This window comes from Callospermophilus lateralis, chromosome 17 (genome assembly GCF_048772815.1).
Source record: "Callospermophilus lateralis isolate mCalLat2 chromosome 17, mCalLat2.hap1, whole genome shotgun sequence".
NCBI lineage: Eukaryota > Metazoa > Chordata > Mammalia > Rodentia > Sciuridae > Callospermophilus > Callospermophilus lateralis.
The window spans coordinates 41,247,410-41,259,901 of NC_135321.1; positions in this window are offsets into that span (position 1 = coordinate 41,247,410).

Here is a 12,492-nt window from a genome sequence, read left to right on the forward strand (position 1 = left end):
CTACATCCCCAGCCCTTTTTATTTCTTTCAATTTTCAAACAAAGTCTCACTGAATAGCCAAGGTTGGCTTTGAACTTGCAATCTTGCCTCATCCTCCTGAATAGCTGGAATTACAGGCAAGCACCACCATGCCTGGCCAAAGTGACTATTTTGACAATAACACATCTATCACATATGCTATATACTTGCCATACTCTACATTTCCTTGTTTGTGAGTGTTTAGTTCATCTCGAGCTTCCCACTTTGATAAGTGACAGTTTGATCAATCTCCCATACTTGTCCCATAACTATTATGTAAGGATTCCTTTTGAGTAAAATCAGAGTGGAACTGCTGAGTTATAGGGTAGACAGACACATAGTAGAACTGAGTAAAAATTGTGAGATGCTCCACCAAATGATTATAAAAGCCCAGAACTTGAACATCAGTACCTCCAAGGAACCTGGTTTCCTGTATGACAAACTTCACTAGTATTTACTTTATACTTCTTGAAAATCTAAATAGAAAAAGAATAATAGTTCATTTGAATGTCTATTTTTCTTAGACACCATTGATTTTGTTAATCTATCCATATAGCTTTTTCTTGCATATTAAACTGGTGATGTGCTTTTGTTCCACTTCAAATCTCTGTTCTCTCTAAATAATTTTATCTTTGTGGTCCATCTGCTGAATGTTATCTGTTGAGGCTCATTCTATTCCTATATCTTTTCCAGGTATTACCTAGCATATATTCCAGAATGCTGTGAAATGGATTACTTGACATAACCTAAATCAGAGGACATCAACAAATGTTCCACAGGACAAATCCAGGCACACCAATAAATAAAATTTTGTTGCAAAAAAAACTAATCCCTGTGATTTTTGTATTGTCTACAGCCACTTTCATGTTATAGCAACAGAGTTGAGTAATTACAACAGACATCATATGACCAACAACATTTAAATTAGTTATTCTCAGGACCTTTAAAAAATTGTCTAGAAATTGTTGTTCTAAATACTACATGTTCTCCTATCTCTATGGCTACATCCCAGTCCCCCCACATCTTTTAATGTATATATTTTATTTTGAGTCAGGGTCTCACTGAGTTGTTAAAGGGCCTTGCTAAGTGGCTGAGGCTGGCTTAGAACTCAAAATCCTTCTGCCTCAGCCTCCTGAGCCTCTGGGATTACAGGCATGTGCCAGTGTACCTGTTTTAGGTAATTCTTACATAGCATCTACTCTCTCTTTAAAACATTGTTACTTCTTCCTGTATTCTAAATGTCAAGTTCTCAAACTTTTCTGAGTCAGAGTCTTGCTCTTTCATAAAATTTAGTACTTTATTATTGAAAACGATCCTTCTGATGTCTGTACATATTCTTACTTCTAGATTCTGAGTTTATTCATTCTCATATATCAGCTTATATGAGGACACATTTTAATATATTTTATATGAATAAAAAAAACAAGCTCCAAGAAATAGTTTGTTCTTTTGGTGGGGGGATCAAGAATTTATTCTCTTCTTTCTTATGTATCCATGTTCTCTGTTTCTACATGTGTGATGCAAATTAGTAAGGGTTTATGAACAATTTGCTATTTTAAATGTACTTTTGTGTGGTGGTCTTATTAAGGATGATGAAGAAATTAGTGATCAGGACTGCTGAAGTGTCTAAAATTTCTGGGCCAGGGTGTAAAAAAAGAGAATGATGAAAAAAAGATGAAGCCCAAATTGCTGAAAAATATTACTGTAGTCATGGGTGATTGTACATGGAATTAATATGTGGAAAAAAATTTTAAACCTGCATTAGAAAAGTCTTAGAAAGCTGTGTGTGTGTGTGTGTGTGTGTGTGTGTGTGTGTAGAAACAGACTGTGGGAAATGGAAGAGAGATTTATTTTAAGGAACTGGCTTACATGGTTATGGAAATCAGCAAGCCCAAACTCTCTAGAGTGAGCAATCAAACTGGAGAAGGGGGAGACATGGTCCCAGTTTGGGTGCAAAGTTTCAGAACACAAAAAGGACTGGGGAGCTATCTCCTGTTTTTATTCAAATTCCAGCAATTAAAATATCAGTGTCATCCAAAACACCCTCACAGAAACACCCAAAATGATTTGACCAAATAGATGGTGTTTACTCAGCTTTTCTGTTGCTGTGACTAAAAGACCCAATCAGACAATTTTAAAGGAGGAAAGGTTTATTTGAGGGCTCACAGTTTTAGTCCACAGAAGGCCAGATCCATTCCTTGGGGCTTAAAGTGAGACTGAACATCATGGCAGAAGAGTGTGGCAGAAGAATGTGGCAGAGGGAGGCAGATCATGTGATGATCAGAAGCAGTGGGGAGAGAGGGATAGAGAAAGAGAGAGGGATAGAGAGAGGGAGAGGGAGAGGGAGAGGGAGAGGGAGAGGGAGAGAGAGAGAGACTGACTCCACTCTTCAGATACAAAATATATATACCCCATAGTCACCCAACTAATGAATCACTTCCACCAGCCATACCCCACCTGCTGGCAGTTACCATCAGGTAATTAATTCACTGAATGGGTTAAGGCTTTTGTAACCCAATCATTTCTTCTCTAAAACCTTCTTGCATTATCTCACACATGAGCTTTTCAGGGCCACCTCACATAACAGAGGGACACTCCATGTCCCAGCCAATTTTACACATAAAATTAACCATTACACTAGCATATTTATGCTAATATGAGACAAGGGAGACTTGTGAAAAGAAATATAACCAGAAATACAGAGAATCAATTTGTAACAATAAAAGAATCTATTCAGGAAAATGATATCACAATTCAAAATACGTATGTTCCTAATGATAGAGCTTTAAAATTTATTTTAAAAAGAACTGATAAAAGTATAATAAAGAATATCACAATTCACCATCAGTATTGGATATTTTAACAACCATCTCTTATTATTCACATTGGCCTATTTGATAGTTTTGGAATAATACAATCTACTATAGAATATATGTAATCTATGTAAAGGAATAAAGAACACAAGAATGGGTAAATATAGATAAATACAGTATATTTATTTATGTTTTAGAAAAGATAATTATTTAAACAAAAACAATGTTCCATGAAATTATAATATATGTACAAAATGTATAATAGATGTATCTAAAAAGAGCACAAAAATAGGAGAAGGAAAAAGAAGAAGAGACCAATGAAGTTCGTATACTGTGCATGATATTTGAAGCTATGCTATAATTTAAAGATGTTAGTCTCATAAATATTAGTATAAAAGGATATTGTTATGAAACAAATGGTATAAATAAAATTAAATACTATAAATACCCAGTAAATCCAGAAAAAGAAGAAAATTGAACATGGATGTAAAAAATGTTTTTAAAATATCAAGATGATAGATTTAAAATTAAACCATTCATAATAACTTTAAATATGGGCAAAAAATTTAATAAGAAAGCAGTGGTTGTCTTCTGGATTGAAGAAAAAATAATGCTTTCTAAAATTTGTATTTTCATAACACACAGATAAGTCAAAAGTAAATGATACAAAATAGTTACCTGCAAACAGTAAGAGAGAGAAATTATAAGTTAGCTTGTTAATATCATACAAAGTAATCTTCAAAAAGGAATGTTATAGACAAAGAGGAATATTATATTGCCTATTGATAAACATCCCAATTAATAACAAAGACTTGATCCTAATTATATGTACATCGATAACAGAGCTTCAAAATACATGAAGCAAAAAAAAAAAATACAAAAATAAAATTAGAAATAAGTAAATTTAAACTTGTTAATAGGGGTTTTAGTATCTTTTTAGTGAATAAAAGATATAGACAAAGATGCATGTAATTGTAGCTACTTGGGAGGCTGAAGCAGCAGGATTATAAATTTAAGGATAGCCTTAGCAATCTTAAAAAAAAAAAACAAAACTGGACATGTAGGTTAATGCTAGAGCACCCCTGGGATCAAACCACAATATTGAAAAACTTTTTTTTAAAAAGGGCTAGAGGTATGACTGAGTAGTATAGCACTTGCCTAACACATACAAGGCCCTAGGCTTGATCACCACCACCACCACACACACACACACAAGAAACAAATAAAACCACAATGAAGCAAGAATGGAATTATATTAGAAGTCAATAGCAAAAATATTTGGCAAATCACAAGTAATCATATGTCCAGAAATTTACTTATCAACCAAAAGTGAAGTTAAAAAAAAAAAAACAATTGTACTTACATCAAGAGTTAATATATGAATAAATTTAACAAAATAAAAAATAAATGCAAAATTTATAATCCAAAGACCACAAAATATTGTTGAAAGGCATAAAGGAAGAATTAAATAAATGAAAAGAAAAACTTTGTATGAATTGAAAGACACATTTTTGTTAAAATAGCAATACCTCCTAAAGTAATCAATAAGTTCAGTGCAATCCTTGTCAAAATCTTTGCTTAATTCTTTGCAGAAATTAACAAATTCTAAGATTCACAAAGAAAATCAAGGGACCTAGAAGAGGTAAAACAATCTTTAAAATAAACATATTTGAACACTACCTAATGTCAGAACTTACTACACATCTACAGTAATCAAAATACTATGGGCCTGGGATAAAGACAGACACATAAACCAATGGAATAAAGCAAATTGCCTGGAAATAAACCCTCATGTCTGTGGTCCAGTGATTTTAGACTAATGCCAGGACCATTCGACGAGAAAGGACAGCCATTTCAACATGTGGTGCTGGGAAAACTATATATCCACATGGGAAAGGATGAATTTTGACCCTTACCTACTATGCTGTACAACAATTAATTCAAAGCAAATTAAAAAAGAATAAATATAAGACAAAACAATAAAACACAAACAAGAAAACATGGGTATACATTTTCATGATTTTAGATTTGTCAACAGATTTTTTAAAAAATGACATGAAAATCATAAGCAACAAAAGAAAACAGGTAATTGAACACCAACAAATAATAAAATATGTAATAAAAACTACAAAGGGAGAAAATTTTGTAAACCGTATATCTAAGAAGACTAATTTGGAGAATATAAATTAAAAGATTTAATTCACTAATAAAAAGAAAAACAAATTCAAAATGAATAATAATTCTTAACCAAAATTTCTCAAAAATGGTATATAAAAAGCCAATAAGCATATAAAAATGATCAATATCATTATTCACTGAGAAATGCATATTCAAACCACAATGATAGTACTTCATACCCACTAGAATGGCTAGATTCAAAAAGACAAAAAACAACGAGTTTTGACATGGCAATGGAAAAACTCGAAACTTTATATATTGCTGATGGAAATATAAAATGATACATTTCTTTTGGGAAACAGTCAGTTGCTTAAACATAATATTACCATATGATCCGACAATTCCAGTTTTAACTGTTAACCCAAGAGAAATTAATACATACACAGACAAAAACATGTACAGAAATGTACATCTTTGCATTATTCATAATAGCCAAAAAGTAAAAACAAAGCAATGTCCATCAATAGACAAAAAGTAAAACAAAATGTACTATATCCATACAAATAAATATCATTTGAAACAGAAAGAAAGTAATCACACCTATCCATGCTTCCACCTGGATGAGCCTTGAAAACATTGCATCTAGAGGAAGAAGTCAGTGATAAGGGCCTCATGTTTATTATATAATTCCATTTCTATTAATGTTCAGAATAGGAAAATCTATAGAAGCAAAATATCTATCAGTGGTTGCCTAGGAATGAGTGTGGACATGGGAATTGAGGGATAACAGCTAAGGAAGGTGAAGTTTTACTTTGGAATAAAGAAAATATTCTAAAATTGATCTTGGTGATGGATATACAACTCTATGAATATAGTAAAAATGATTGACTTGTAAATTTTAAATGGGGGAATAAATATCGTATGTGACTTATAGAGTAATAACCCTATCAAAAATACTGATAAGTCATCTAAGTTTTTAGAAAAAAAATCACAAGAATACTGATATATTTTTAACTTCATGTAAATAGTATGTCTACCATGTTTTTTTCTATACAACATGCAGCACTGCCTCAGAGTACCAGAGTTACTCCGCCTGTCCATGTTTTATGCCCCCAAGTCACCTATGCTTCACTACTCCTATGTTTCAGCAAGTTACTTGAACACAAGCATTGTAATACAGTGGTGATAGTTCCTTTTTGTTGTTGTTGTTTTGTTAAGAAAATATTCTTTTTAATTTTTTTTATTCTAATTGGTCATATATACAGCAGAGTGTATTACAATTCTTATTACACATATGGAGCATATTTTTTCATATCTCTGGTTGTATACAAAGTAGAATCACACCATTTGTGTCTTCATACATGTACTTAGGGTAATGATGTCCATCTCATTCCACCATCATTTTTACTCCCCTTGTCCCCTCCCTTCCCTTCCATCCCCTTTGCCCTATCTAGAGTTCGTGTAATCTTCTCATGTTCCCCCTCCCAACCCAACTACAAATCATCCTTCTTATATCAGAGAAAACATTTGGCATTTGGTTTTTTGAGATTGGCTAACTTCACTTAGCCTTATATTCTCCAACTCCATTCATTTACCTACAAATGCCATGATTTTATTCTCTTTTATTACTGAGTAATATTCCGTTATGTATATATACCACATTTTTTTTATCCATTCATCTACTGATGGGCATCTAGGTTGGTTCTGCAGTTTAGCGATTAGCCTTTTCCCCATATATTTGCCAACACTTATTGTTGTTTGTATTCTTAATAGTTGCCATTCTGACTGGAGTGAGATGAAATCTTAGAGTAGTTTTGATTTGTATTTCTCTAATAGCTACAGATGTTGAACAATTTTTTCATATATTTGTTGATTGATTGTATATCACCTTCTGAGAAGTGTCTGTTCAGTTTCTTGGCCCATTTATTGATTGGGTTATTTGTTTTTTTGTTGTTGTTGTTGTTGTTTGTTTGTTTTGATGTTTAGCTTTTTGAGTTCTTTATATACCCTAGAGATTAGTGCTCTATCTGATGTGCAAGTGGTAAAATTTGCTCCCAAGCTGTAGGCTCTCTGTTGATCGATTGTTTCTTTTGCTGAGAAGAAGCTTTTTAGTTTGAATCCATATCCTTTATTAATTCTTGATTTTAATTCTTGTGCTATAGGATTATTATTAAGGAAATAGGGGCATAATCATATGGTGGAGATTTGGGCCTACTTTTTCTTCTTTTAGACACAGGGTCTCTGGTTTAATTCCTAGGTCCTTGATCCACTTTGAGTTGAGTTCTGTGCATGGTGAGAAATATGGGTTTAATTTCATTTTGCTGCATATGGATTTCCAGTTTTCTCAGCACCAAATACCTAGAAGACCAAAAAATTCCACCAGAAAACTTCAAGAAGTAGTAAATGAATTCAGCCAAGTAGCTGGATACCCATAAATCAAACACATTTCTGTATATCTGTGACAAATCCTCTGAAAGGGAAATGGGGAAAACTACCCCATTTACAATAGCTCAAAAGATAAAAATAAAACATTTGGGAACCAATCTAACAGAAGAGATGAAAGTCCTCTTTAATGAAAACTACAGAACACTAAAAAAAGAAATTAAAGAAGACCTTAGAGGATGGAAAGATCTCCCTTTTTCTTGGATAGGCAGAATTAATATAGTCAAAATGACCATACTACCAAAAGCATTATACAGATTTAATGCAATTCCAATCAAAATCCCAATGACATTCTTCATAGAAACAGAAAACCTGTCATGAAATTCATCTGGAAAAATAACAGACCCAGAATAGCCAAAGCAATCCTTAGCAAGAAGAGTGAAGCAGGTGTCATAACTATACCAGACCTTAATCTATACTATAGAGCAATAGTAACAAAGACAGCATGGTATTGGCACCAAAATAGACTGGTAGACCAATGGTACAGAATAGAGGACACAGAGACTAAACCACATAATTACATTTATCTTATTTTAGACAAAGGTGCCAAAGACAGGACAGTTCTTTTGATAACGTAGAGGGCTACTAAGTGAGTGATGCATGGGTAGCATATACAGCATGGATGTGGTGGATATGCTAGACAAAAGGAGGATTCATGTCCTGTGTGAGACAAAGCTGGATGGTTCAGGATTTTATCTTGCCACTCAGAACAGCATGCATTTTAAAACATGGATTGTTTATTTTCTGAAATTTTCCATTTAATAATTTTGGTAATTGAAACCACTCAAAGTGAAACACTTGATAAAGGGGGACTAATAAATATACAACTGGAAATTATAGTTAAAATAGATTTTATAGAGAAAATTTTAACAAATTTTATATTAGAAATGAAAAAAATTCAAACACAACCCTTTAAATTTCCAGTTGGGAAGCTAAAATAAAAGTGAAATTTACTTCAAAATTTGAATACAAGGAAATAATATTGAAAAGAGTATCAATCAAACTAGACATGTCTGTGATCTAGCTACTCAGGAAGCAGAGGCAGGAGGATCATGAACTTGAGGCCAGCCTGGGCAACATGGCAAGTGGTCTCAAAACAAAACAAAACAACTCAGGAAATTAAGAGTGTAAATCAGTGAAATAGAAGATGTAGAACCACGAGGAAAACCAAATATGGCTCTTTCAAAGAAAACATTATGAAGGAAGGATTATCCTTCACCTAGATTGATTAATACCATGGCGGGTAAAACATATCAAACAAAAGACAAACATAGCTTCAACTCTTATTCAGACACCATGAAAAGACCTACAATGGGAGAAAACATTTGCAAATCATATATCTGACAAGACTAATATATCAAATACAAATATTGCCAATATCAAAACAAAAAACAAACATTGCTTCAGCTTCTAGTGTCAATGAAATGAAAACATGAAATACAATGAACAACTTTTTGCCAACAAAGTCACCAACTTTGTTTCAATGTTAAAGTTCTAAAAAATCAAAAGCTATCAAAACTAACCTAATTGTAACCAAAAAATTTGAATTGTCTTACATAAATTTTAAAAAGTGGTAATTATAAAGTTTTCCTATGAATGAAGCTCCAAACCAAGATGATGGCAATCATGATTTCTAGAAAACATTTAAGGGGGAAATAATATCAGTTATACACAATCTCTTCAATAACTAAAAGAGGAAGGAACACTTCCTAGCTGATTTCATGAAGCAGGAATTATGATGAAACCAAATCAAGAAAGACAGAATAAGAAAATTACAGTCCTCTTATGAATCTTCATCCTAAAATTTTAAAAAATATAGTAAGTGAAATCCAACAATATAGTAAAAAGAGAATGCCTTGTTATATATTTGAGTTTATCTCAAAATGTAAAGTTGGTTTAATAGAAATCTGACTAAAGATGTTAACAGAATAAAGGAGGAAAGCCATGTGATCATTTCAATAGATTCAGAAAAAGCATTTGACAAAATTCAAAATACAGTCTTAATGAAAGTACCTGTAATACCAAAACTGAAAGAAACTTCCTCAAACCAGTAAATCTTATATATGATTTTTACAAAATTACAACGAAGACATACAAAAGAATTCGTTCTGCATGGTTTCATTTTCATAAATTGTTGACCAGGAAAAATTATCTGTGGTAATAAAAATCAGAATAGTAATAATTCAGGGTATTATGAGGAGTCATTGGATTCAAACTTTTTAGATTGATAAATGTTGCATACTGGGTTTGCAGGCGTTGTTTCAGAATGTACACATCTGTCAAAACCCATCAAGGTATTTTTAGGCTGTCCATCTTTTACTGTATGTAAATTTCATACTAATAATCCAAAAAATCATAATTTTATTACTCAGCCAAAAATAATGACTTTATGGCATTTCCCAGTGAGAGGAGGGAACGAAAGACCACCATGCTGAGTGGAATAAGCCATTTACCAAAAGTCCAATGTTGAATGTTTTCTCCCACATGCAGAAACTAATCCAAAACAAGGAGGGGTGGGATAAAAAAGAAAGAAAGATCAGTGGAGCATACACATGGGAATGAGAAAAACGGTAGGAGCTCTGGGACTGGGAAAGACAGTGGAATGAATCTGAACTAAATTTCCTGTGTTCATACATGAACACACCATAGTGAATTTCACCAAAAGACACTAACAGAAAAAACCAACCAACCAACCAAAACAACACTGTGAGCAAATAGCAGAAAGATCAGTAGAGTAGAGGGAAGGGACCAGGGGGTAAGAAGGCAGGAGAGGGAAAGTAAAGTCCTGAGGACTAAAACAGACCAAATTATATTCCATGCTTTTATAATTATATCCAAATGAGTTTATTGTTATATATAACTAAAAAGAAACAATAAGTAGAATGAATCGGACATTATTGCCCTCTGTTCATATGTGACTACACGACCCATGTGATTCTACTTCATATACAACCAGAAGAATGAGAAGTTATACTCCATTTACGTAAGATGTGTCAAAGTGCATTTTACTGCCATGTATAATGAATTAGAAGAAATTTTAAGAATATAAAGAATATGAAGAAAAATAATCTCTGAAATCTATCAGAGAATAGGTTTCTTAAATTAATGTTTCTACCAAGTCACTGTGCCTTTTTTCCATGAAAATGGAAGCAACTGATATTAGAGATCATTGTTTTTCTGTATTCTTAAAGGGCAGGACACAATTATGTTCTTCAGGTTATTCATGTGCATAGTTGTTACATAGCTTAATATTTTATTGTAATTTGGGGTGAAACCCTTTGATTATATAATATACCATACTATACTGTAGTAATCAGTAAAATCCTATAAAGTTAGATTCTCTTTTTAATGTGAATGAATAAACCAATATCTATATCTATTTTCTACCTATCTATGACTGGCTTGGATCTGGTCTGTACATCAAGATGTGAGCAACTATTGATATTGAAATTCAAAAGGTATTCTGTGCTATAAATTATTTTACCTTATACTTATTAATGGTATTTATCATACATACGTTAACACACACATACAGGTCACACAGACACGTGCTTCAGCACTTAATTTAGTTTACCTTTAAAATTGCTTTCCATAAATAATCCAAGATGAGATGAAAGTAAGAGTTAGAAATTTAGGTTTTGTGAAACCGTAGAGAAATTAGGAAATATTTTTTAAAAAGATATATATCTCAGAAAAATAAACACCACCAAGTTTTTGTTTGGGATCACCATATTTTACTGCATGTGAATTATGCATTAATAATTCAAACATTTATAATTTTTTTTAAAAAATGTCTATGAGCAGGATGTGTTAGCTTTTCATTTGTGTGACCAGAAATATCTGACAAGAACGACTTAGAGGAGGAAAGGGTTATCATGGCTTACAGTTTCAGGGGATTCTGTGCCTGATCGGCCAGCTCCACTTCTTTGGGGCTGAGATTAGGCAGCGGAAGGGCATAGCAGAGGGAAATCTGAACAGCTCATGGCATCCAGGAAGCAAAGGGAGAAAGAGACAGGGGCAGAAAGCATAAGATTAAACCCTTCTGGGGTACAACCCCAGTGATCAGATCAGCTATGCATGGATTAATCTCATCTAGATGAGATCAGAGACCTCATGATTCAGTCATTGCCTGAAAATCCCACCTCTCAACCTTGCTTTTATTGGAGACTCTTTTCAACACATGAGTTTTGGGGGGTACAGGATAGATCCAAACATAACAAGGACTTTGTAAGAGATTAGGATTATTATCATAGGTAATAATGAGAAATGTTATTTCTCATATAAATAGGGTAAACTTTAGTTTAGGGGTGGTATTTTTAAGTGATTCAAGTGATGTAAACAAATTTCATGAAAAAGAAGTATTATTAATAGAAATATTAATAATCAGCCTGGGTAAAACTGGAAAATCAGGCACTGCTGATGGAAATTTTGGAAATCCTGAACTGAAGTGTGAGAATTATATTGAACAGATGTTGGGGCCCTCCTAGGCACGGACTAATAAATGAAGATTAATTTATCTTGTTAAGAAATTCTAGTGGCAAGTCAGAATAGTTGTACCAGAACCCTTGAATGACATGTTAAAACTTCTCTTGGACATGGCAGTAGAAAACAGTGAGGAAAAGTTAGGCACAGCATACAAATGTGTCTTCTTGGGCACTAACGGAGAATTAAGAGGAACAGAAGAAGAACAAATGTATACAGTGGCCAGTGGCAGGAGAGCCACAAAATCGTACAGAATTGTTTCAGTCATGCAGCATTATTTTTTATTCCAAGAGCCCTGATTTCTCCTCCTGTGAAATCTTGATCTCTGTCCATGCATTTACTGGAACTGTGTGAGAAACTAATTCCCATTGCCTGCTGATTTGAGAATAAGTGCAAGTTTAGGAAAGGTTTTCATCTTACCAATTTCCCCCTGCTATGCTCTATGGAGGGCTTCTGGCCTGGGCATCATAACCTCACTTAGAGATCTGCATGAGGTGCTCAGTTTCTCTGGGGGGTGGTGTAGGAAGGTGCAAAGAGTCAATTTATGACACTTTTATGCTCCTAAAAGATCACAGTCAGCCCTGTTTGACTTTTATGTACCCAGTGGGAGAGTAAAGGG